The sequence below is a fragment of the Diabrotica virgifera genome, chromosome 6 (assembly GCF_917563875.1).
Source record: "Diabrotica virgifera virgifera chromosome 6, PGI_DIABVI_V3a".
Classification (NCBI taxonomy): Eukaryota; Metazoa; Arthropoda; class Insecta; order Coleoptera; family Chrysomelidae; genus Diabrotica; species Diabrotica virgifera.
The window spans coordinates 65,547,300-65,571,633 of NC_065448.1; the positions used below are offsets into that span (position 1 = coordinate 65,547,300).

The following is a 24,334-nucleotide window of genomic DNA, read 5'->3' on the forward strand; positions in this document are numbered from 1 at the left end:
AGAAAAATGCAGCAAAGGATGACCGCCAACACGCTGGATGGACGACATTGAACGAATGTCCAAGAAATGGTAACAAGACGCACATAACCCTGAAGTGTGCTGAAAAACAGGAGAGACCTATGTCCAGCTGTGGATGGAAGGGGTTGCATGATGATGATGATAATGATAATGACTTTGTGAAATGCATTTTTAAAATCAACCTAATAAACCTGCACACTGCACATGCACATTCATATCCATGCATCTTTGAACTACTGCTTATCAAATTCTGCTTCTTCCTCTCATATTCTTGTGCCCTCTTAGGCGTCGGATTAAGATCTTGGGTTCCTCCTTTACTTGGTCGTCGTCCTTAATTAATCAATACATTTTCCTTTATTGCTTTTATTTCTTTGATCTGATCTATCCATTTCCTTCTGGGTCTTCCCAAATTTAAGTATCACAATCAACGAGAATCATCTAAAAACATACATAGTTTGCAAAAATAACATTAATTTGAGTCATCCAACGATTTATATACCAATGCCAAAATAAACTATTATAAAACCATTTCTATGTATTTTATTTGTTTTTTAAATAAAACTGAAATTTTTTGTAAATATTTCAAAAAATATGAATGACGGTATTTTTAACCCCAAGGATTTGTTTCGCGTGGTAACATTCCAATGATTGAATCATAAAAATATTTTTTCTGGCAATAATACAGCTCCATCATTTGACACATATTCTTCGAATTTTTTATCATTCCTTGACACATGGCGAAAGCTCTGTACGCATTTCATTAAAATGCGTAGCCGTGGTAATATTTAAAGTTCACCGGATGTTTACAGTGTTGGCACGTTAGTCACAAAGGATTCAGAAATACAAATAACTGGTAATGAAATAAAGGCATTTCCTCTACAAGTTATATCGGAAATAAAATCGAAAGCAAGTTTATGAGAATTTTATTTATATAGTTAGATTTAGATCGATAGTGTGTATAGTTGGTTAGAGAACAGTGTTTAACAAATGCTAATATTAATTATTGTTTTCTTATAGAAGTGCTAAAAAACCATATCGTACCTCCAGTCAAATAGTGTCACAACTCTAAAATATCACAACTGTCAAAAAGGGAGAAGCGTACTTTTGAAATGTGTAAAACATATAAATCCTAGCTGAGCGCTTTCTGCTTATAAAGCCATCTCCAGAGCTATTCTTCAGAGAAAAAGAAGAAGCAGAAGTTTTTTAAATTTTTTAAATCTTATATGGGATCCCTCTCTCTTTATATTGGTATTTTGAAATTATTGACGTAAGTTAAATCTTTTGAATTCTAAGATCAATTATTTGCATGTTCTCTTAAAATGATTCCTGTAACGTCGATCTCGTGTCATCATAATTTTATTTTCTATTATTGCAATTACATACTATAAAGTAATTTAAAGGTTTCTATGAAAAAAAATGTGACTAGTTTCAACTAGTGTCAAGATGTTTCGCTGATAATGGTTCGACTACATCGAAAAACTTTTGAAGGTTTATAATCCATTTGGATGATTTTTATCACTTTTAATAACAAAGACGTACGCCGCGTATAGCGTTACTCCATATCTGTCATTTACATACTTAAATTAAACAATGGATACGGTCTCTTGTTGTATGCTGAATTCAGCGTGCAACTGCTATAAAAGCATAAAAGCGCGACGTATGGCGTAACTCTGTACGGCGCTTTTTGGAGACCACAACCTTATAGCATCTTATAGATAATATGTAAAAGAGACTAAAAGAAATCATCAACGAACTCAGTGGTAAGCGTATTATGTATGCTACATGTAAGTATAAATCAAGTATTTCGTGGCTATGTTTTCAGTTCAGCTGTAATTGTGCGAATGCATGGAGTCTTGCATGGTCAAAATTCCAACGTATAGAGGCTTTATTGGTGTGGTGTTATAGTATTTTTACTACAAAAACGTTATTACGTAGGTCAAAATTTTTGACGTAAGAGAACTGTCAAAACATTAGAAAGTGACTTTTCATATTGCCGTGTTTATAATAAACACAGCAATAATGAAAAGTCACATTCTAATGTTTTGACAGTTCTCTTACGTCAAAAATTTTGACCTACGTAATAACGTTTTTGTAGTAAAAATACTATACCTCCACATGCTCCATATATTATTTTTCTATTCTCATACTATAATATATCAATCATGATGTCACTACCTGTATCACAATGAACTTCATTATGATACAGATTTTCATTACGATACAGATTTTTAACGAATAGGATCGCAATATGGCATTCGCAATAAAGGTGGCACACGCGCAGTGACTAATGGCGGGTCAAACACATACGCTTTGACAGTTCTCAATATTATATAAACAAACTGTCAAACTCACAAACTACTTACTTTGTTTGCGTTACAAAATTAATAAATTTGAATATATTTTTTATTGTGAATGATCATATAAAAAATCGTGTATACAACTTGCATTTAATTATCATTATAAAGCTCGTACTTTATACGAAACTCGCTTCATAATGACCATCATTAAATGCTCGTTCCATAATATACTATTGTGTACATAAATTTTAAACATCTCTATAAACAAGAGTTATTGAATACTTTTGGAATGATACGAGAGAAAGGATATATTTTTTTTTTCTAAATAATAACACACAATTATTGAAAGTAATCAAAGATAGGCTAGACCAAGAAATTAATATCGAATACGAAGTTCAAGAACCACTTTATCCTTTATGTTTTTTGTGTACTGAATATGTAATATTAAAAAAGAAAAAAAATAGGGTTGAGGTGCTCGGGTGCGTTTTCGTGAAGTCCTTCCATTATGTCTCTTTTAAGGTTCCTGATCATGAAAACTAACAAACTTTCAAGTGGCATGAAGGAATAAATCACGGACACTGACCTACAGGTTTAGGTCATAATCTTTTTCTTCTTTACGTGCCATCTCCGCGACGAAGGTTAGCAATCATCATTGCTATTCTCACTTTTGATACTACATCCCAAAAAGTTCAGTTGAGCTGCATCCAAACCATTCACTGAGATTTCTCAGCCAGGACATTTTTCTCCTACCTATGCTGCGCCTTCCTTGAATCTTTCCCTGCATAATTAATTTTAGGAGTTCATATCTCTCACCACGTGTTATATGACCCAAGTATTGAAGTTTTCTTATTTTGATGGAATCCAGTATCTCCCTGCTGTTCTGTATTCTCCTTAGTACTTCCTCATTGGTTATTCTGTCTGTCCAGGAGATTCTCAGCATTCTTCGATACGTCCACATCTCAAATGGTTCCAATCTATTGAGGCATTGTTTATTGAGAGTCCATGTCTTCACACCATACACAAGAACAGGAAATACATAACATTTTAGTACTCGCTTTCTAAGATTTATGCTGAGGTCTCTACTACATAATATTTGTTTCATATTAGTGAATGCACTTCTAGCCTTTTCTATTCTAATTCGGATTTCTTTGGTATAATCGTTTATTTCACTAATGTTTGTCCCTAAATAGTTATAATTCTGAACTCGTTCTATGGTCTGATTATTTACATGTAGATTTATGTTTCTAATATTTTTCTTTGATATAACCATGAATTTCGTTTTCTTTATGTTTAGTGACAGACCAAATTCTTCACTCGTTGCAACAACCTTATCTAAAATTCTTTGTAAATCTGTAGTAGTTTCTGCTATTAGTATTGTGTCATCGGCGTATCTAATTTCACATATGGGTAGGCCATTTATTTTTATGCCGGCTACTTCATCTTCTAATGCTTTTTTTGAATATTTCTTCTGAGTATGCATTAAACAGTGATGGCGACAAGACACAGCCCTGTCTAACGACTCTTTTGCTTTTTATTTTATTGGTGTTTAAATTATTTATTCCTATGACAGCTTCTTGTTCATAATACAGATTATTTATGATTATTATATCCCGTGTGTCGATGCTCTTTGTTCTCAGTAGTTTTATTAACGGATTATGTTTCACCGTATCGAATGCCTTGTTATAATCTAGGAAGCAGACATAGATGTCCTGGTTTACATCTAAACATCTCTGTATTAGCACATTTACTGCAAATAATGCTTCTCTGGTTCCTTGAGCATTTCTAAATCCGAACTGAGTCTGTCCAATTCTTGTTCTAACTTTTTGTATATTCTACGATGAATAATCTTTAGAAATACTTTGAGTATGTGGCACATTAGACTGATGGTACGGTGTTCGCCACATTGTCTGGCGTTTCTCTCTTTCGCTATATTCACGAATGTTGATAGAAGCCCTTCTTTAGGTAATATACCTGTTCTGTATATGATATTAAATAATTCGACAATTACATGGGCGGCTGAAAGGCAAAGTGGTCTAAGTCACTTTTTTTGTCATTTTGAGTTATGGTCATATTTGGATTGCCAGCAGCTGATTTCATTTTATGGCAAAGAGACCCAAGTCGTAGTTCGCCTAAAAATCCGCTAGAGCGCAGAAGCTTACTGTGCCTGACTGATGTCAGCTGTATATTCGGCCGGCAGAGTGGTCTAAGTCAGACTTAGACCAGTTTGCCTGAAATCGATTTGTTCATTCACTTGTCATACCAGCTGAGGCTTGAAACAGTTGCTTTCTTTTGCCAATTATTGTTGTGTTTATAAAGTTCACGGTGATGGAAGACGATGATACACCTAGTGAGCCTAGCGTTCTTCAGTACTCAGGATCAGATGACTTCCAACCTTCTGATGAATTTAGTTCAGGTAAGAAAATAAATAATTATGAACCTAACTTCAAAACTTGTACCGGGCTGGGCCTAGATCTACACATTACTATACTACATTCGCTCTCGCGAGATTTTTTTTGACACATTCGGAATAGGAAACATACAACACAAAAATTCCTACCTCACACTATTAACTGCTAAAATCAACTCAAATAAACTTAATCTTTCATTAAAAAAAGAAGAATTATTAGAAATAGTGGGAGTGTCTACTAATCTCATAAAATTTTGTGAAGTTTATTTCTACAAAATATTTTTATTTTGTACAATAAATAATTTTCTCATTTGCTATCAATACATTATAATGGTTTAAATAAATAATTATTGATTGGCGTAAGGTTTATGTTATTTTTATGTCTGTTTACTATTAATAATATTGGATATGAGCAGGTGCGTTGGTTTTGTAGTAATTTCCAGTCACTTCTGACAACTGAACTTTTCAAAAAAGAAATTACTAACGTCAGTGTCAAAAAAAATCTCGCGAGAGCGAATGTAGTATAGGTACTTTTTTTAGAGCGTACAGCTATAGTTCAATCTGTATAAACGAATATGTGTTTTTTGTTACAGATAACTCTCGGCACTCTGGAAACCCTGAAAATTCTGCTGGTGATGGTGATGGCGAAGGACATGATGAAATGATTCCAGTTGCTGTTCAAGAAGAGCCACCCAAAAGGACACGAAAACGTCAAAGAAGAGAAAGCAAGCGACAAATTAGAAAGAAGCAAAGGAATTCTGGTTCGTCCTATAAAACAGAGAAAGGTAAAACAGTTCTAGCAAAATTATTTAGAAATACTCCGTGCTTGTGCAAAAAGAAATGTGACAATAACATTGATGAAGAAGCAAGGAAACATGCTTTTTCAGTTTTTTGGAAGTTGGGATCTTTCAAATTGCAAAATGCCTATTTGTGTGGCTTGGTTAAGCAAGAAATCCCAAAATGTCGTCGGCCAAGGGATGGTTCCCGCCCAAACAAGAGCGCGTCCAACCATTTTTACATTCATAATGTGGATGGCAACAACATCAATGTTTGTAGACAGTATTTAGTTGACACCTTTCAGATCAGCCACGGTCGATTGACGCGATCCTTGAAGAAGCTAAAAGATGGAAAAGCACCTGGATTGGACGAACGTGGCTGTCATGTTCCAGCCAACAAAATTGCTGTTGATCGTATGAATGTTGTTAGGGAACATATATTCTCTTTTCCTGCGTACCAATCGCATTACACTAGGACTCAAAACCCTAACAGAAAGTATTTACCATCACACTTGACCATCACTGCTACGTACAAGTCGTATTTAGAATACTGTAATGGGAAAGCCGATCCTGTCAGTGAGGCGGTGTATCGTCGCACATTTAACTCTGAGTTCAACTTACATTTTCATTCCCCTCTAAAAGATACTTGCGGAAAATGCGATGTGTTTAAAACTAAATTGAACGTATTACAAAATGAGCAGGAAAAACAACATTTGAAAGCAATGCATGAACTGCATTTAAGAAAAGCAGAAGCTGCTAGGTCAGCAAAGGACGAAGACGCAAAGCAATCAAAAGATGATCCAAACTATTATGCGTTCACATTTGAGCTGGAAAAGGCTTTACCATTTCCTAGACTTACTACTGGTATAGCTTATTATAAGCGAAACATGTATTTGTACAATTTAGGGTGTCACGAACTCAAAAATGGGTTAGGGTTTATGTACACATGGGACGAAACCCAAGCTTCCCGTGGTTCCCAAGAGATTAGTTCCTGCGTAACCAAGCACTTGCTATCAAGGGCTAAAGATTGCAAACATATTGTTATGTACAGCGATACATGTACTGGACAAAACAGAAATTGGAACTTTGCTCTTGCTATGCAAAAGTTGACACAGATGGAAACGTCTATCGATGTAATTGATTTGAAATACATGGTAAGTGGCCATTCATTTTTACCAAATGACACGGACTTTGCTTCAATCGAGTCCTATGCGCAGAAAAAGCTACAGGTAATTTATTCCCCAAATGAGTGGAATGAGGCCATCCTGAAATGCCGAAGTAAGAATCCGTTTCACTTAACAAAAATGGACAGAGAGGACTTCTATTCCACCACGGAGTTAGTTGATGCTGTAACTAAACGGTCAGTGAACGTTGATAAAGGAAACTTCAACTGGCTGAAAACCCAGTGGATCAGATTTATCAGAGAAGATCCTTTTGTCCTTTTCTACAAGGAAACTCTACAGAAAGATGTACAGTTTGAATCAGTGTCTCTCGCTTGGTCGAAACAAAAGACAAAGAAAAATCGAAACAATGACCAAATACCTGTTGGGTTGATTGAACAAAGTCACTTGTACAATGCTCCCCGTCCTGCGACTAAAGAGAAGAAAAGGGATATGTTAGACCTTTTGGACTATATTCCACCCGTTCATCATGGGTTCCACCGTAACTTGATCACAGGTGATGATGTTGAGGACATTGGACTTCTGGAAGAGGTGGCTGAACCAGAGCAAGACGAAAACATTGATTAAAAAAACATTTATCTGATGTAGGCCTATCATGTCTTTTTATACAAGTTGAACTGTAATAAAGTAAGCTACTTTTTATTATTACCAGTTTTTTTATTTTTCATTTTCCCAGATAGCTAAAAGTATCAACTAATGTAAGCCAAAGTGATCTAAGTCACGTTTTACGGTAAAGTGGTCTAAGTCCTGACTTAGACCACTTTTACCCATCTAATTAATTAAAATTGGTATTAAAACTTACTTAAGGTAAAGTGGTCTAAGTCAGTTTTTTGGCTATAGCGTTAAGGAAAAACACGCTAAAAAAAACGTTATATGCTTTAAAAAATAAAAGATTATTGTACAAAAGTAACTAAAAAATAATTGTTTAACTAAAGTCAGTCATTACAAAATTATTGCAAAAAATCAAAAACATCAATTATCTCAGAAACAGGTTTGTATGACTTAGACCACTTTGCATTTCAGCCGCCCACATGTTTATTGCAGTCGGCTATAAGTTGCAATATGTCTGTCGGTATTTCATCCGGTCCTACAGCTTTCAGTTTCAGTTCTTTAATGGTGTTTTTTACTTCGCTTTCTGTTATTTCTGGTCCAGTCTCTTCAACGAATTATTCGTTATCTATTGTGCCTCGGTTGTCGTTAAACAGCTGTTCTATATAGTTTGTCCATACCATCGATTTGTTTTCTGTATCCATTACTATGTCTCCCTTAGATCATAATGAACAAATGAACACCCTTAAAGCACCAGTAGCTCTTTTGTAAAAAAATGTTCAAAATATAATCAGTGCCATTCTATTTTGATCGATTGTATCGATTTATGGCATAAGGGAGGAAATCGTCGCAGCGCTTGCGATTTTTTTTTCCAAAATAAAATTCAGTTTTCGTAGGAAAATTCACTTGGAAATCGCTCAGTTTTCACATAAGTTACTATCCTTAATTTTGTCTTTCAGTGCTCTCAAAGAGATAAGAAATACAATCATGGTTGAACTTAATCGGAAATATGATGGTCTTTAAAAGCAAAAACTTAATATTAATCACATAAATAGAAAATATAAATACTAACAAATGAAACTGGTAATATAAACTTCCACAGTGATAATAGTTATTTATGTACCAAGTCAGTAAAGTTACTCTTTATCGACCGAGTCTTTATCGTCTTTATCAGACGAGTTCGATAAAGACTCTTTACTGACGTGGTGCATAAAAAAATTTTATCGCCAACAATTTGATATTGGTTTGTGTTAACACTTACTAACAATTTACAATTTAAGATTTTTTTAAATTTCAGACGTCATATTAATAGGGATTTTCATCGATTGTCATTTATTTCAAGCTTCTGTCAAATGTCGTATAATCAGTGTATAATATTAATATATACGCTCTGAGCTTCGCTGGTGTCGCTCTTAGCGGATTACTAATGCAACTTTGACCGGTAATTTTTAAATTTATTATTTAATTGTTATCGCTTAATATTTACAACGCAAAAAAGTAATTAAATTGTAATCGATTTTTTTAAGATTTTGCTAATCATTTTGAGTTCTATTGATGAAATATTAATTTCTTACTTCGGATACTTTCACAATTATCGTGTAGATGGCGGTAAGATTAATAGATTAATTTATAATTACATATCACGGAACATTAAAAAAAAACTTAAATTCAGTATTTAAAACGTAAGTATATTTAACCCGGCACCTGCCACGTGGTTTTGCAAAACGTCAACTGCCATCTGGGGTGCTCATAGCACCCCTTAAAAATTTTCTGTGATCTACTTGTTTATAAACGAAATAATGTGTTGTGTAACAAAAGAATATAAAAAATATATTTTATTAACTTATTAGCTACTAATATATTATAAAATTTAAAAAATAAAATTAAAAAGGTGTTATAAGCAAATTAGCAAGTACCAAGCCATCATAAATGAAGTGAAGTAAAATATCTAAAAAAAATAAAATTTATTGAGTATAGAGTCTATATTAATAATTTAAATCAGTTATTCCAAAAAAAAAAGGTAAATTTGACCTTTTTATCAAAAACACAAAAAAAATTTAAAACTTAAACTGCCAGATGATGACACCCCAATTCCTCTTTAGAGCTACAAGTTCTAAATGACACTAAATAACTACTTTAAACGCAAACAGATCTATACTATATAATATTATAGAAAGCTACTATGACGCACAGCACGGAACCAAACATGAATTACCAAATATTTGATGAAAGTGGGTTATGGGGTGCTAGTAGCACCCCATGTGGCAGGTGCCGGGTTAAGGTAAAAATATATACCACAGCTTTGACCAACTAATATTTTTTATAATTAATGATTTTAATTTTAATTTTAAATTAATAACTTTGACATTTATGTCAAATTTCCAGTAAACCTTTACAGACTTGTCATTACTGCCGCTCGCGAATTTTTAAATATCCCTCTCTACGTACGAGCTCAAAGCGTATACGGATTATACAACATATTATGACAGCAGCTCGAAACAATTGACTGTGAATGAAAAGCCCTATTGCATGACACTGATGACAGATAACTTTTGCATTATGGCCGCTTTCGATTTTTAATCGATAGTTATCAATATTGAATAACTACTAAATCGGTAAAGTTTTGATTTATTTTATATGAATATAATTACAAAATACTACAGAATATCACTTTTTGGCATAAATTTAGGTAATTAACAATGTCGTAAATTTTGTACAATATTTTTAATAATTAAAGTACATAAATAAATTGTAAGTTAACTCAAATAAATAATCGATTACTGCCATCGACCACTTACATTCAATCTCGATTAATTGCGGCAGGTAAAATAAAATTCTTCTTTCAGTACAATAAAATGTTACTTTACTGCCGCAAATGAGGGCAAATGAGTACAATAATGAATGACTTAGTGACGGTTGGCGATAAACTTCATTATTGTGTTTATTGATTATTTATGGCCGAGACAAAACAAAATTATTTGACGAAGGATGCAGATCCGAATGTGTGTACGAGTGCACGCGTCTAATTTTTACATAAAGTTGATTACCTTGACTTACACTACAAAGCGTGAACGCAAAAACAATGTCCACAACGTTCAATTGCTTAACCAATGATTTAATTTCACTTTTCCTCTTAAAATAACTTTCGTGTGCACCTGGCATAGCAACGCAGCCATATGTCATTTGTCTTTGTGCTATTTGGAGTGTAAATCGTAGCAGAAATCGTTTTATTTTGAATTTAGTGCTACTCGTTTTGTAACGTTTTATTTGTTTTCAGCGTGGATGATCTAAATTTAGGGTGCACGCATGAAGAAGGGTGTACACTGACGTATGTTAAGCCCAACCTGCATAACTTAAAATAAAGTGTCACAGTGTTTTGTTTTGTTTTGTTTTGTTGTGGGTTCGGATTCAGAATTGATATTTGTGAAAACGTAAATATACCTTTCAGATATTTTTTGGTTGGTTGCATTTTTTTTCTATAACTACACTACAAAAATCCGCATATCTGTTACTGCCGAAATGTATGTATCTTCTGAAATTAGGAATCACAGAGAGTTTGAAGGTTTTTGTGAGATCGGAAATTTATTCTACATAATATAGATGTATTTATTGTAACTAATCCAGATAGAATGGGTCAAATATTCAAGAAAATATTTTTGTGATCAATTATAATTGACGACAAGCTTACATAATATCCCAACAAAGACGAAAGTTGTAATTTTTCTTCTTTTTATTCAGTGTTTTATCCGGTCCGGATATTGCTGATCATTAAATCCATCATTGTTTTATTGACCGCCCTTCAAAACAGTTCAGAGAAGGGGTGATCCCAGGTCATTGTTGGAGGTTTTTCAGCCATAACATTTAATAAGCTGAAACCTCCTCAAACTTTGTTTAACTAAGTTAAACACTTGTTCTTGTTTTTTCATGTGCTGTAGAAACTCTATGTTGGTAACATGATTTGCAAAAGATGTCTTCGACATCCTTCTGTAGATTCGCGTAAGGAATGTTTCGATATTCTTTTCAGTGTGTTATGTCAACGTACACATTTGGACTTCGTATAGTAAGAACGTAGCACTTCACTATCCACATCTTGGTCTATAAGCTCAGGTCACCACTGCAAAGTAAGTACATTTTGCTGTGGTAAATATGGACTAATTTATTCAGCGCGGTTGTAAGTTAAGGATAGTTCCGAGGTAGCTGAATCTGCCTACTCTCTAGAGCTCTTCAGTTTTTACCATGTTCACCATGAATTTGGTTTTATTAATTTTGAGGTCTAGGCTTTATGCTCTCAGTTCTCACGCGGTCAAGTAAAGTTTATAGATCATTTAGATTGGTTGTTAGTACCTAGTACAATATCGTCGGAGTTTGTAGCGAAGTTTTTTGATGTATCCTAATTCTAAGGATAATAATAGTCTTTATGAAAATTATTTATAACACAGTTTCTCTGACACATCTCATTTACTTTTTATGTTGTATTATGTTTGTATGTTGTAAAAAAAAGGCAGCTTCCATAAATGCGACAATTATAGAACTATTTCTCTTATATCACATGCCAGTAAAATAATGCTACATATTATCAACGAGAGACTAAAAACATTCCTTCAAAGAGATATCCCACAAGAGCCAACTGGATTTACCAAAGGTAGAGGTACTAGAGAACACCTGTTAAATATAAGACAGATAATCGAAAAATCTAGGGAATTCAATATTCCACTGTATATATGCTTTATAGATTATCGTAAGGCGTTCGACAGGGTCAAGTGGAGACACTTATGGCAAATTCTAAAAGAAGTGGGCGTACCCCAACACCTTATTTCGCTTATAACTGAACTACACGAACACACTACTGGATCAGTTAAAGTGCTTCACATACTTTCAAACGAATTTCATCCAGAACGGGGTGTCAGAAAGGGATGTATACTCTCTGCACAATTATTCAACATATATGGAGAGCATATTATGAGAAGAGCACTTGAAGGTTGGGAAAAAGGCATCTTAATTAATGGTCATAAAATAAACAACCTACGTTTCGCAGATGACACAGCCATTCTTGCAAATAATCAAGCAGAGCTGATTAATCTTATACGACTGGTTGAAAACGAAAGTCAAATATTTGGTCTGCAATTAAACATATCAAAGACAAAGATCACGATATTGGATAGACTACATAACAATCGTCCACATATAACCACAATTGATCCGTTTGAGGTTGTGAGCTCATACTTATATCTGGGATCATTAATCACAAACACAGGGTCACTACAGGAAGAAATAAAACGTAGATGTGATCTAGCAAATGTCGCCATAGCAAAAATGACCACAATATGGAAGGACTGTCAAATTTCAAGAGCGTTAAAGATGAGGTTAATCAACTGCTTAATATTCCCAATACTGACTTACGGATGTGAATCTTGGACCCTGAGAAATTCGGAAAGAAGAAAGGTAGATGCCACTGAAATGTTCTGTTGGAGACGAATGCTACGAATTCCTTGGACCGACCACAGAACAATTAATTCGATTTTAAGAGAGCTCAAAAGTTAGCCAACGGCTCTCCAGTAAAGTCCATCTCCAACAATTAAAATACTTTGGACATGTTATGAGAGCCAACATAGAAAACATGGAAAGACTCATTATACAAGGAAAGGTGGAAGGCCGAAGATCACGAGGAAGATCACCAACAAGATGGATAGATCAGATTACAGGAATATGCAAAAGACCTATGCATGAGTTAAAAGAAATGACCAGAGACAGAGATCTTTGGAGACGGACAATACACGACATCACGTGGACCACTACACTCCCTCCGGGGGTCAGGATTGAAGAGAGATATGTTTGTATAAAACATAAAATGTTCATAAATGCTGTGGGATTTCATCGATGGCATAAAAGGATTTCATCGAGGGATAAAAACTGTGCTATTAATAATTTTTAAACGTCTAGGTTCGTGAGAGTTGGAAATTTGTTCATAGTATATTAGAAATATGCTCTAACATGATCTTCAGCTGGTCGGTAAACCTTCCATCGACACTAATTTGAACACACTGGATCAAATAGAAATTCGTGATTATTAGAATGACTTTCTCATCTATTTCTTCTTTTTGTAGGGCGGTGATCATATTCTGACAAAGGTCAAACGATTTGGTATGGCCAATAAAGCAAATATAGACAAAACTTATGTCACAGCGTATCTGGAGAAGGACTTGTATAAAGTTTTTTTTAATAAAGCAAATTAGGAATGTAGAAATAGAAATTTCAGATGAATGGAGAAACAGTATCCTAGTACTTATAGCGAACAATGTACAGAGTAATGGGACACAAACAGATGTTATGGTACGAGTAATTGATAGACGAATGCGGTAGCTGCTGTTCATATTGAGTGTAATGGTCTTATTGATTTTGAGAAAGCATGTGGCAAAGTACCTGGGGTTGTACTATAATGGTCACTCAATGCATTAGAACAACACCTAGTAGGTATTAGGAAATATGTGAAAAAGTTTTTTTTTTCATGTTAAACTAGAATTCTGTCAGGGCTCAATGCTTCATCCTAATTTATTTTCATTACGGTTGGATAATAATAGAACACTTTCAAAACGAGATTTCTGGCAGTTAATATTGTTTTTAACAGCACAGAAAATTGGAGATAATCACTTAAAACCAAAGGTAATTATGACAGCAACATAGTGTTTATTCATAGATGGAATTACTACTAAAGATACGATAATAATAGTAGATGGTGAAAGTAGCTTGTTTAATGATAGTTTTGTATATGTATACAGGATCGATATTCAGGGTAGTGGGAAATATGTGCAGATGATTGCGACTAACAAAGATTTTAATTGAACTCTAAGGCAAATTCTATAGAACTGCCATAAGACCAACTATCCCGTAGGTCACTAAATGTTCTTCTTCTTTGTGTGATGTGCTTGTTTTCAAGCGTTGACTATCTTCGTATTAACGAGATGATAAAGTGTTCCTCGGTCGGTAATTCTTCGACCGTTCGACCAAATAAATGTTCTAAATCTGAAAAAAAAAAATACAGAAGATGGGCATACGTTAAGATGAGAATTTTCCAATATGTATCTTACATAACAAAAAATAGCTGATTTGCAAATTCCTGTAAGGATTAAGAGATGAATACCAAAGACGACTGGTGAGAGACGTTTAGGCAAACATTGGAAACATGGAGGTTCAGAAACGGACTAGGAACCAGAGAGGCGTTATTTGCTTTTAATGTGTTAGCTCAAAGATGCATGGACATGAATGTGGATGTGCATGTTTGTTACGTTGATTTTGAGAAAGCTTTTGACAAAGTAAGGTATGAAAAATTAGTCCAAATTCTAAAGACAAAAAACATAGACAAAAGGGACTTACGAATAATAACAAACCTTTACTGGAATCAAAGAGTACAAACTGTAATAGATAACGAACCAAGTCCAAAAATTGAAATCAGGAGAAGAGTTCGGCAGGGATGTATTATTATGGATGTATTATGGATGTATTATGTCTCCATTACTCTTTAATGCATATAGTGAAGCCATTTCTGAAGAAGCGTTGCTATCTCAAAGTGAAGGAATAATAATTAACGGAAGATCTATTAACAACATAAGATATGCAGATGACACCGTGATTATGGCAAGCTCTGCTGAACAACTCCAACCACTACTAAACAAAACAAACATTTTCTGTGAAGAATGTGGACTGAAAATGAATATAAAAAAGACCAAATACATGATAATAACTAAGAAAACAAACATACAAACAAGCATATATTTGGGAAATGTACCGATAGAAAGAGTTGATAAATACAAATACCTAGGGACCTGGATTTCAGAGAAAAATGATCAAACAACAGAAATAAAGACCAGGATAGAAATAGCAAGAAATGCGTTTGTAAAAATGAAAACAGTTCTCTGTTAGAGAGTAAGAGCTTTGAAATGCTACGTGTTCTCGATACTACAATATGGACTTGAAAGCTGGACATTAAAGCAAGAACACATAAATAAGCTACAGTCATTTGAAATGTGGTGTTACAGAAGGATGCTAAAATAGTATGGACACAGGGGAAAACGAACACGGAAGTATTACGAGAAATGGGTAAAGAAAGCGAAATAATAAACACAATAAAAGTAAGAAAGTTACAATATCTGGGACACGTAATGAGGGGACCGCGATATGAAATGCTAAGACTGATAATACAGGGAAAGATAAGTGGCGGAAGGAGTATAGGAAGAAGGAGAGTGTCATGGTGGGGACCGCGATATGAAATGCTAAGACTGATAATACAGGGAAAGATAAGTGGCGGAAGGAGTATAGAAAGATGGAGAGAGTCATGGTTAAAGAATTTAGGGGACTAGTTTAGATGCAGTTCTATAGAACTCTTTAGAATAACGGTGGATAGCGTAAAGATAGTGATGATGATATCCAACCTCCGATTAGGAGACGGTACTTGAAGAAGAAGAAGAAAGCATGGGAATAATAATATTGGTAGGACTGAGGAAGAACATTATAGAGAAATATAATTAACGAAAACAAAAAAGCATTGGGATAAATACAAACAGAGTGATGATGATGATAAATGATAATTATGTGCACTGTAACACTAGTTTAGTAGTCAAAATAAAAGAATATGAAAAGGTAGATAAATCGCTATCCTGTTACCAATAAGATTGTGATTTTTAATTAATTCAACAATTCCTGCAATATTTATTTCAAGCTTGATGGTAGTTATTTATAAAATGTGTTTTCCATTTTCATTATTGAAATGCTTTTAATATTGTCCATTTAAAAATGTTCAAGATTTAAAAGCTTGCCTTCTGAATTATACATAACTACAGAGAAATTATATGCATTATCGCGTAATGGTATTACATTTTTGTATCGAAAATAATTTTATCGCGACAATAATGAAAATTTAATAAATGTTGCATTCAATAATTTCTGAGATATCAATCTTTTTTATTCCTTCTATGTGTTCCATCAATATCTAGGGTTTTTAACGGCATACAATAATTTGCAAAATTAGCGCACAACCTTAATAGTCTGGGCAGATTATCGGAAAATAGGCCATTTTTGGGAAAAGTTATTTACCAGCAATTTTATTGCTGGAATCGAATTTTATGATTATATATATTAATAATATAGGTATGCAAAGTCCGCACATAGTGTGTCACTTTTTTTATAAACAAAATGGCTCCCGAAAATAATGTGATTTCAATTTTTACTCTATAACTCCAAAGACCTTAACTTTACACCAAAAACACACAATTAAAAATTCACCGTAATCAAATTCTGCATAAAGAAGTGTTTTTACGATTTACTTCGATGAAAATTTTCCCCGGATTTCCTCGGTTTTCCAAAAAAGTGTTTAATTTAAAACTAAAATTTTAGATAAGTAATTGTTTAATAATTTAATAATTTGGTGATATAAAATCTCTTTTCGTATCGATTATAATTCCAGAAGACGATGGAAATTGAATGAGCAGTTTAGCAACAATTGAATTGTTAATTAAAAATATGCGGTCGCTATAATAACCACAATAATTATAGACCAGTAAGGATCTGTTTTTAGGTAAATGTGAGAGGTGGGATTCAGATTTTTGCGGATAAAGTTAGGTGATAACTTCGTTAATAATAATTGATTTATGCTCCTTTTCAAATATGCCCGGAACATTAATAAAAAAAATAAAATATTTAAAAATTTCAAAAAATTTCGTTTTTTTCTACTTTTTTTTGCTTATAAATTAAAAACTTTTCATTTTAGAACAGAGTCCTATAGGAGCAAAACAAAGATAATTAAATTTTCTATCAGATGCGATTGGTTAAAAATGTCTTTATTTATCACCCTTGCTTCAAAATAGCAATAAATATAAAATAAGGGGGCAAAACAAGCCTGTTTTTATTCAATGATTTCCCATCACTTATGTTACACTTGGAACCTTCCTAATTCTCTTAGAAAATTTTTTGTAATGTGCTAAAACCGTACACCAAATTGCATTAAAATTGACTTACTAGCTTTTGCATAATAATTTTGCAATCTAAACTTAAAAAAAATAAAATTTTTTAAAATATTCCACAACAAAAACTAGAACATAAAAAGATTGGTCAATTTTTTTACATATTATAAAGAAGTACTCCACCTATCTAATGCACTTTACAGAATTGAAATCGGATTAATTAAGCAGCCTCAGCAATGTTTTAAATTTATAAACAATTTTTTGGCTTATAAACAAATTAGTGCTGTGGCCAGGAGGGGGTGCTATGGGCTCCTTTATTTAGATGGACTTACCCAAGTTTTTTTATGTATTTTGACACGTAGAACACGAATTTTTTGGGTAACAGTTGATCCGAATGTCGATAAGATTGTTATAAACAAGGAACTTGAGGAATTATATAAAATCGATTTTTCGCAAAATAAAACATTTTTCCGCAAATCGCCAGGAAATTTTGACATTCCTGTCAAAATTTCTTGAAGAAAAAGTCAGGACTTCCTTACTGTAAGGAAATGTCATTTCCTTACTGTAAGGAAATGATATTTCCGTACAGTTGTCAGTGTTCTACATAAATGATAGAAAACATTGTCAAGTTTGACAATTCAACCTCAATACGTTTCCATAGTAACCCAAGTAATTTTATTAGGAATTTCAAAGCACCATTTATTTGGGAATAAAATTATCGCGTTTTTTTTAAATCAATCAATATCTGTCGAATTTTAAACGATTTGCGGAAAAATAGTATGTTTACCTCGTAGGAAAAGCCACATTCCTGGACTCTGTGTTGCTAAGTCTCGGCTTGCGCCTCGACTTAGTAATCTTCACAGTCGTCCAGGAATGTTAAGCTTTTCCTACCCGGTAAACAATGTACTATTTTTTGTATTTCTTGGTAATTCTAAGCAAAAAATATTCGTACAAGTTTTTTCGTAGGATGCATAGTTTTCGAGATAAACGCGGTGGAACTTTCAGAAAATCGAGAAATTGCAATTTTTGAACGCGAATAACGTTTGATTAAAAAATAAAATAGCAATTCTGCTGACAGCATTTGAAAGTTTATGTCAAATTATACCGGTTTTAATTATTTGCATTGCTAAAAATAATTTTTTTATTATTAAACAAAGCTATTTGTTTATAAGCCAAAAAATTGTTTATAAATTTAAAAACTTGCTGGGGCCCCTTAAATAATCCCATTTTAATTATGTAAAGTGTATTAGATAGGTAGAGTACCTCTTTATATGTAAAAAAATTAGCCAACTTCTACATGCTCTACTTTTTGTTCAGAAAGATTTTAAAAAAATTTAACTTTTTTAAAAACATTTAGATTGCAAAATTTATTATGCAAAATTTATTAGGTCGATTTTAATGAAATTTGGTACACAATTTAGGTATGTTACAGATAATTTCCTAAGTGAATTACTAAGGTTCTAGGTGCCACCAAAGTGGTTAAAAAATATTGAATAACAACAGACTTATTTTGCCCCCTTATTTTGTATTTATTGCTATATTGCAGAAAAGGTAATACCTTCAGACATTTTTTACCAGCCGTATATCGTACAAAATTCAATTATCTTTATTTTATTTCTGTATGACTTTGTTCCAAAACGAATCGTTTTAAAGTTATAAGCAAAGAAAGCAGAAAAAAATCGATGTTTTTCGAAATTTTTAAATATTTTAATTTTTTAATTAATGTTCCGGGCGTATTTGAGAAGGAGCATAAGTCAATTATTTTTACTGAAGGTGTCACCTAACTTTATCTGCAAAAATCCGAATGCCACCTCTCACATCCAAGAATAGACGTTTTTTCGCAGATCCTTACTGGTCTATTATGATAAATAAGAATAACTATGATTTTTATATAGAAAGGCACTGTAACTATCTAACGTACTTTACAGAATTGACTATTTAACTATTGACTATTTAAGCGGCCTCAGGAAAATTTTAAAATTATAAACAATTTGTTGGCTTATAAACAAATAGAATATCTCGGGAAATATTAAACTAAATTAAATCACGAAAACGGTATTGAAAAAAAAGCGACAGGACGCTTCCTCTAAAACAAAAAACCTTTAATTGTGATGAGTGGTTCTTGAGATACAACCAGTCAAAGTTGACCGGCACTTACTGCAAAAATGTAAACAATATGATCATAATTTTCAAACCATCACCTTTTTATTTTTGTCCTCTTTCTCCAAACCAATTTTAAAACCATATCTTTAAAATACTTGTAACATTATTAAAATAAAAACTATTGATAATACGAGTGAAAATTGCCAAAAATAGCAAAATTACAATCAAAAATTAGGTTGGAGAAAATGTAATCTCAAAGTTAAAAATCGGTATACGTTAAAAAATGCGTTTTCTCAGCTTCCCATGGAGCAATTTGCTTCATTCTTTTTTTGTTCCCAAGTAACTCGAGTAAAGCCATCTAACTGACGTATTATTAAATGTCAAACTTGCTTTAGTTTTGGTATAATATATTAATTTATTTATAAGAAAAGAAAACTAAATATTTTTCCAGTTGTAGACTTTTTTAGATAAATTTACTACAAGTGTACCTTTCAACGTTAAAAACACAAATATTCTCATTTGAAGCTGTGTAATTATTTAAACAATCTTTATTTAAACAAATAAAAATTTTTTGTTACAATAAATAAATTAATTTATTATAACAAAACAAATGAAAGTTTGACATTTAATAATGCGTTAGTTAGATGGCTCTACTCGAGTTACTTGGGAACAAAGAAATAGTGAAGCAAATTGCTTCATGGGAAGCCAAGAAAATACATTTTTTAACGTATACCGATTTTGAACTTTGAGATTATATTTTCTTCAACCTAATTTTTGATTGGAATTTTGCTATTTGGCAATTTTCGCTCGTAATATCGATAGTTTTTATTATAATAATATATGTTATGAGTATTTTAAAGACACGAAAATGGGCGTGGGGTAAGAGGACAAAAATGAAAAGGTGATGGTTTGAAAATTATGATCCTATTGTTTATGCCTTTGCCGTAAGTGCCGGTAAACTTTGACTGGTGGTACCTTAGGATCCACTCATCACAATTAAATATTTTTCCTTTTAAAAGAAGCGTCCTGTCGCTTTTTTTCCAATACCGTTTTCGTGATTTAATTTAGTTTAATATTTCCCAATATATTCTATTTGTTTATAAGCCAACCAATTGTTTATAATTTTAAAATATTTCTGAGGCCGCTTAAATAGTCCAATGTCAATTCTGTAAAGCACATTAGATAGGTACATTGCCTTTCTATAAAAAATAATATTGAGGGAACTGGGATAATACTATCAGAGAGTTGTTCTTAGATATATTATATAACCTACTGTATAAAGCTACAATGGCAGTAAATCTGTTTGAAAATATAAGAAAATTCATCCGATTTGATGACCGACGAACACGTTCAACTAGGTTGGAAACTGACAAATTTACTTATGTCCGATATGTATGGGAGTTATTTGTGAAACAGTACCGAACAGTTTGTTTTAGTACCAGAATTGAATGTAACCATTGACGAACAGATACTTGCATTTAGAGGTCGCGACGTGGTAGTTTTATTAAGTACATGCCATCGAAACCTGCAAAATACCGCATTAATTTTTTTTGGCTGTGTGAAAGTCAAACAGGATATACAGTTGATGGGCAGATATACTTAGGTGGTTAAACTGGTGAAAATATTCAACAAAATGTAGGGGAAATGTTGTAAGGTCCTTGACCGCTTCCATAAAAAATTCTGGTCGCAACTTGACAATTGACAACTTTTTTACTAGCATTTCTTTAGCACATCATTTACTGTCTATAGGAATAACTTGTTTTGGGCTATTACGAAAATATAAGAAAGATATTCCCCACGAACTTCAAGCTTCAAAAGAAAGATGCGCCTTTTCCTCTATTTTTGGATTCAATGATAATTTGACTTTGGTAAATTACGTGCCAAACAAAAATAAAGCTGTCATTTTTCTTAGTTCAATGCACCATGATCAATCTGTAGATATTTAGAGTCCAGCAAAGAAGCCCGAAATTGTCAAATTTTACAACAAAACAAAAAATGGGGTTGATCAAATTCAGATCAGTAACTACACTGTAAATCTTCAAACTAAACGTTTTGTTGGCCTCTAGCCGTGTGGTACAACATTATGGATGTAGCAGCTGTTAACGCATTTCTCCTTTATACAAACCAAAAGAAATTTTTTGCTGCATGAAAAACAAATAAAAGAAGATACTTTCTTAAAAATTTAGTAAATGAGTTAATTTTACTATTTATGAAAAAAAGGGCTGGAAACCCTAAACTTACAAAAACCATCCGAAGACATATGGGTAATGTTATCGAGTTGCCTAAAGAAAATTTAGGGATAGATTTGGTTCATAGAAAGAAAAGGAGAAGTTCCGAGTGCCCTTCACATATTGGAAGAATAAGCACACAAAGTCAGGAGTGTAAGTGTCCAATCTATTTTGAGTACTTTATTTACATACCGAGTCTGTGAAACTCATGTTATGCCATCTTCATCTTGATGTGCTTATTCGTGACGAATATTGGCGATCATCATGGCAATCTTCACCTTATCTGCGGCAACGCGGAAAAGCTGCACAGATGTTGTGTTGAACCAGGTTCTGAGGTTCTTTAACCAGGATGTTCTTCTTCTTCCTGAACCTCGCTTTCCATATATTTTTCCTTGCAGGATGGCTCGTAGGAGGGCATATCTGGATTCATTTCGCATAATGTGTCCAAAGTATTCCAACTCTCGAGATTCAATGGTGGTCAGTACCTCTCGGTTCTTCCCCATTCTTCTAAGGACCTCCTCATTTGTGACCCGATCAGTCCATTGGATTTTAAGAATTCCCCGATATAGCCACATCTCAAATGGTTCCAACTTTCGGCACATATCCTCGTTCAAGGTCCATCACTTAACACCATAAAAAAGGACAGAGAAGACGTAACATCTCAACATTCTTACTTTTATACCAAGAGAAAATTTGTGGCTCTTGAAAAACGCGCCCATACGGTTGACATTCTATGTTACGCCATAACGTAGAAATATGAGTGCTTATACATCCTAGGGTTAATATCAAAAATCAGAACAAAAATTCGTAAAATTTACCGTGACTAAAATAAAATAAAATAAAATTTAAGAGATAAAAGTTCTCATAACGATAAAAATTCGCAACCTATCCTATCGTCACGGCCTACACCAATATTAAAAAAATAAAACCCTAATAAAGATTAGTTATTTTCTAGTTTTATTCCAAAATGAACACTTTAGTCCGTTCTTTAACAGTAAAATATTGCAAAACCTCTAAATTCTAAAGAACCGCTTGGATTGAGATGAAATTTGGCATACACATAGTTAACAAGTCAAAGAAAAAAAGTGATATTGTGCCGATATGTGCTTTTGCCCCGGGGGTGCTTTTCACCCCCTCTTGGGGGTAAAAAAGTATTCGTCCAAAGTAAGTCCGGAAATTGATAAACTGACTAATTCTAAGTAACTTTTGTTCTATAGAGTTTTTTCACTAAGTCAATACTTTTCGAGTTATTTGCCAGTGAATATGTTCATTTTTTCAACAAAGTAACCACACTTTTATACGGTTTTTTGCAAATATCTCAAATAGTACGTATTTTGTCAAAAAAACATTCTTAGCAAAAATATAGCCTCTAAAAAATTTTAAAAAATGGTTTACATATCACGTTTCTATACCTAGTAGAAGCAGAGTTATAGCTAATTAAAAATAGGTTCATATTCGTCAAATTCCAAATGGAATAATTTAACGTGAAATAACCAAAAATTAAGCCCATTTAGGGAAAAACTCATTACAGCTTATTAAAAGTGTTTAAATAAATCTTCATTTTTGTTTTATAAAAAAATTTCTAGCGTCAAAAGTAAACAAGTTACGCTCAAAATAAAGTTAGTCACTTTTTTTTTGGTAAAAAAATCGGAAAAATCACCCCCTAATTAGTATCTCAAATGAACTTATCGTTACGACTTCACAAGTTTCTTGACCCGTGTATGTATTGTTTATATGATCTGTAAGTTTCATCGGTTCAAAATCCTTATTTTTGAAAGGACAGTAGTTAAAATGGGTTGAACGAGTCACTCATCACGAATGTATGCAAATTTAGAAACACCATATCTCAATCAATTTTTGTCTAACAGAAAAACAAAAAAATACATGATATTCAGAAAAGTAATGCTGACTTTTTTTTGTTTTCCGAGATTTTTGGTATCTCTAACAATTTTTAAGTTATTTGGAAAAAAAAACATATTTTTCAAAATTAAAATTTTTAAAAATTTTACTTTAAAACCAAATTTTTTTTTCAAAATAAGCACTTTGAATCGATGAAACTTACAGATCATATAAACACAATATAAGTAAATAGTTTGTGGAGCGGTAACGATTAATTTCATTTAAGTTGCTAATTAGGGGGTGGTCATTCCGATTTTTTTTTGCCAAAACAAAAGCGACCAACTTTATTTTGAGCGTAACTTGCTTAAATTTAATGCTAGAAACTTTTTATAAAAACTGAAATAAAGCTTTTTTTAAACACTTTAAAAAAGATATAATGGGTTTTCCCCAAAAAGTGCTTAATTTTTTGGATATTTCACTTCGAAATATTCTACTTGAAATTTGGTGAATATGAATCTATTTTTTATTGGCTGTAACTCTAGTTTTATGAGGTCCAGCGACCTAACGCGTACACCATTTTTTTAATTTTTTACAGGCTATATTTTTGCTAAGAACGTTTTTTTCGACAAAGTACTTACTTTTTGAGTTATTAGTGAAAACCTGTCTAAAAATGTAGTTATTTTGTTGAAAAATGAACATATTCACTCGCAAATAACTCGAAAAGTGTTGACTTGGCGAAAAAGCTCTATAGAACAAAAGTTACTTAAAATTAGTAAGTTTATCCATTTCCGGACTTATTTTAGACTTATATTTTTTCACCCACAAGAGGGGGTGAAAGTCACCCCCAGGGCAAAAGCACACATCGGCACAATATCACTTTTTTTCTTTGACATGTAAGCTTTGCGTATGCCAAATTTCATGTCAATCCAAGCGGTTCTTTAAAATTTAGAGCAAAAACCGTGAAAGAATGGACTACTTGCATT

General features: G+C 32.9%; 1 protein-coding gene across 3 annotated transcripts in view; it reads left to right on the forward strand.

Moving 5' to 3' along the window:
• Positions 1 to 24,334, forward strand: part of LOC114329157 (hemicentin-2) — an 869,111-nt gene that overhangs the window by 153,263 nt on the left and 691,514 nt on the right. Inside the window, exon 1 of one of the 3 annotated variants that reach the window (XM_050654497.1) lies at positions 1,267 to 1,285. The exons of the other annotated variants lie outside the window; for them this stretch is intronic. The gene's annotated coding sequence lies outside the window, so the exon portion shown is untranslated. Of the gene's footprint in view, positions 1 to 1,266; positions 1,286 to 24,334 lie in introns of those variants that run through there. 3 annotated transcript variants of the gene reach the window in all.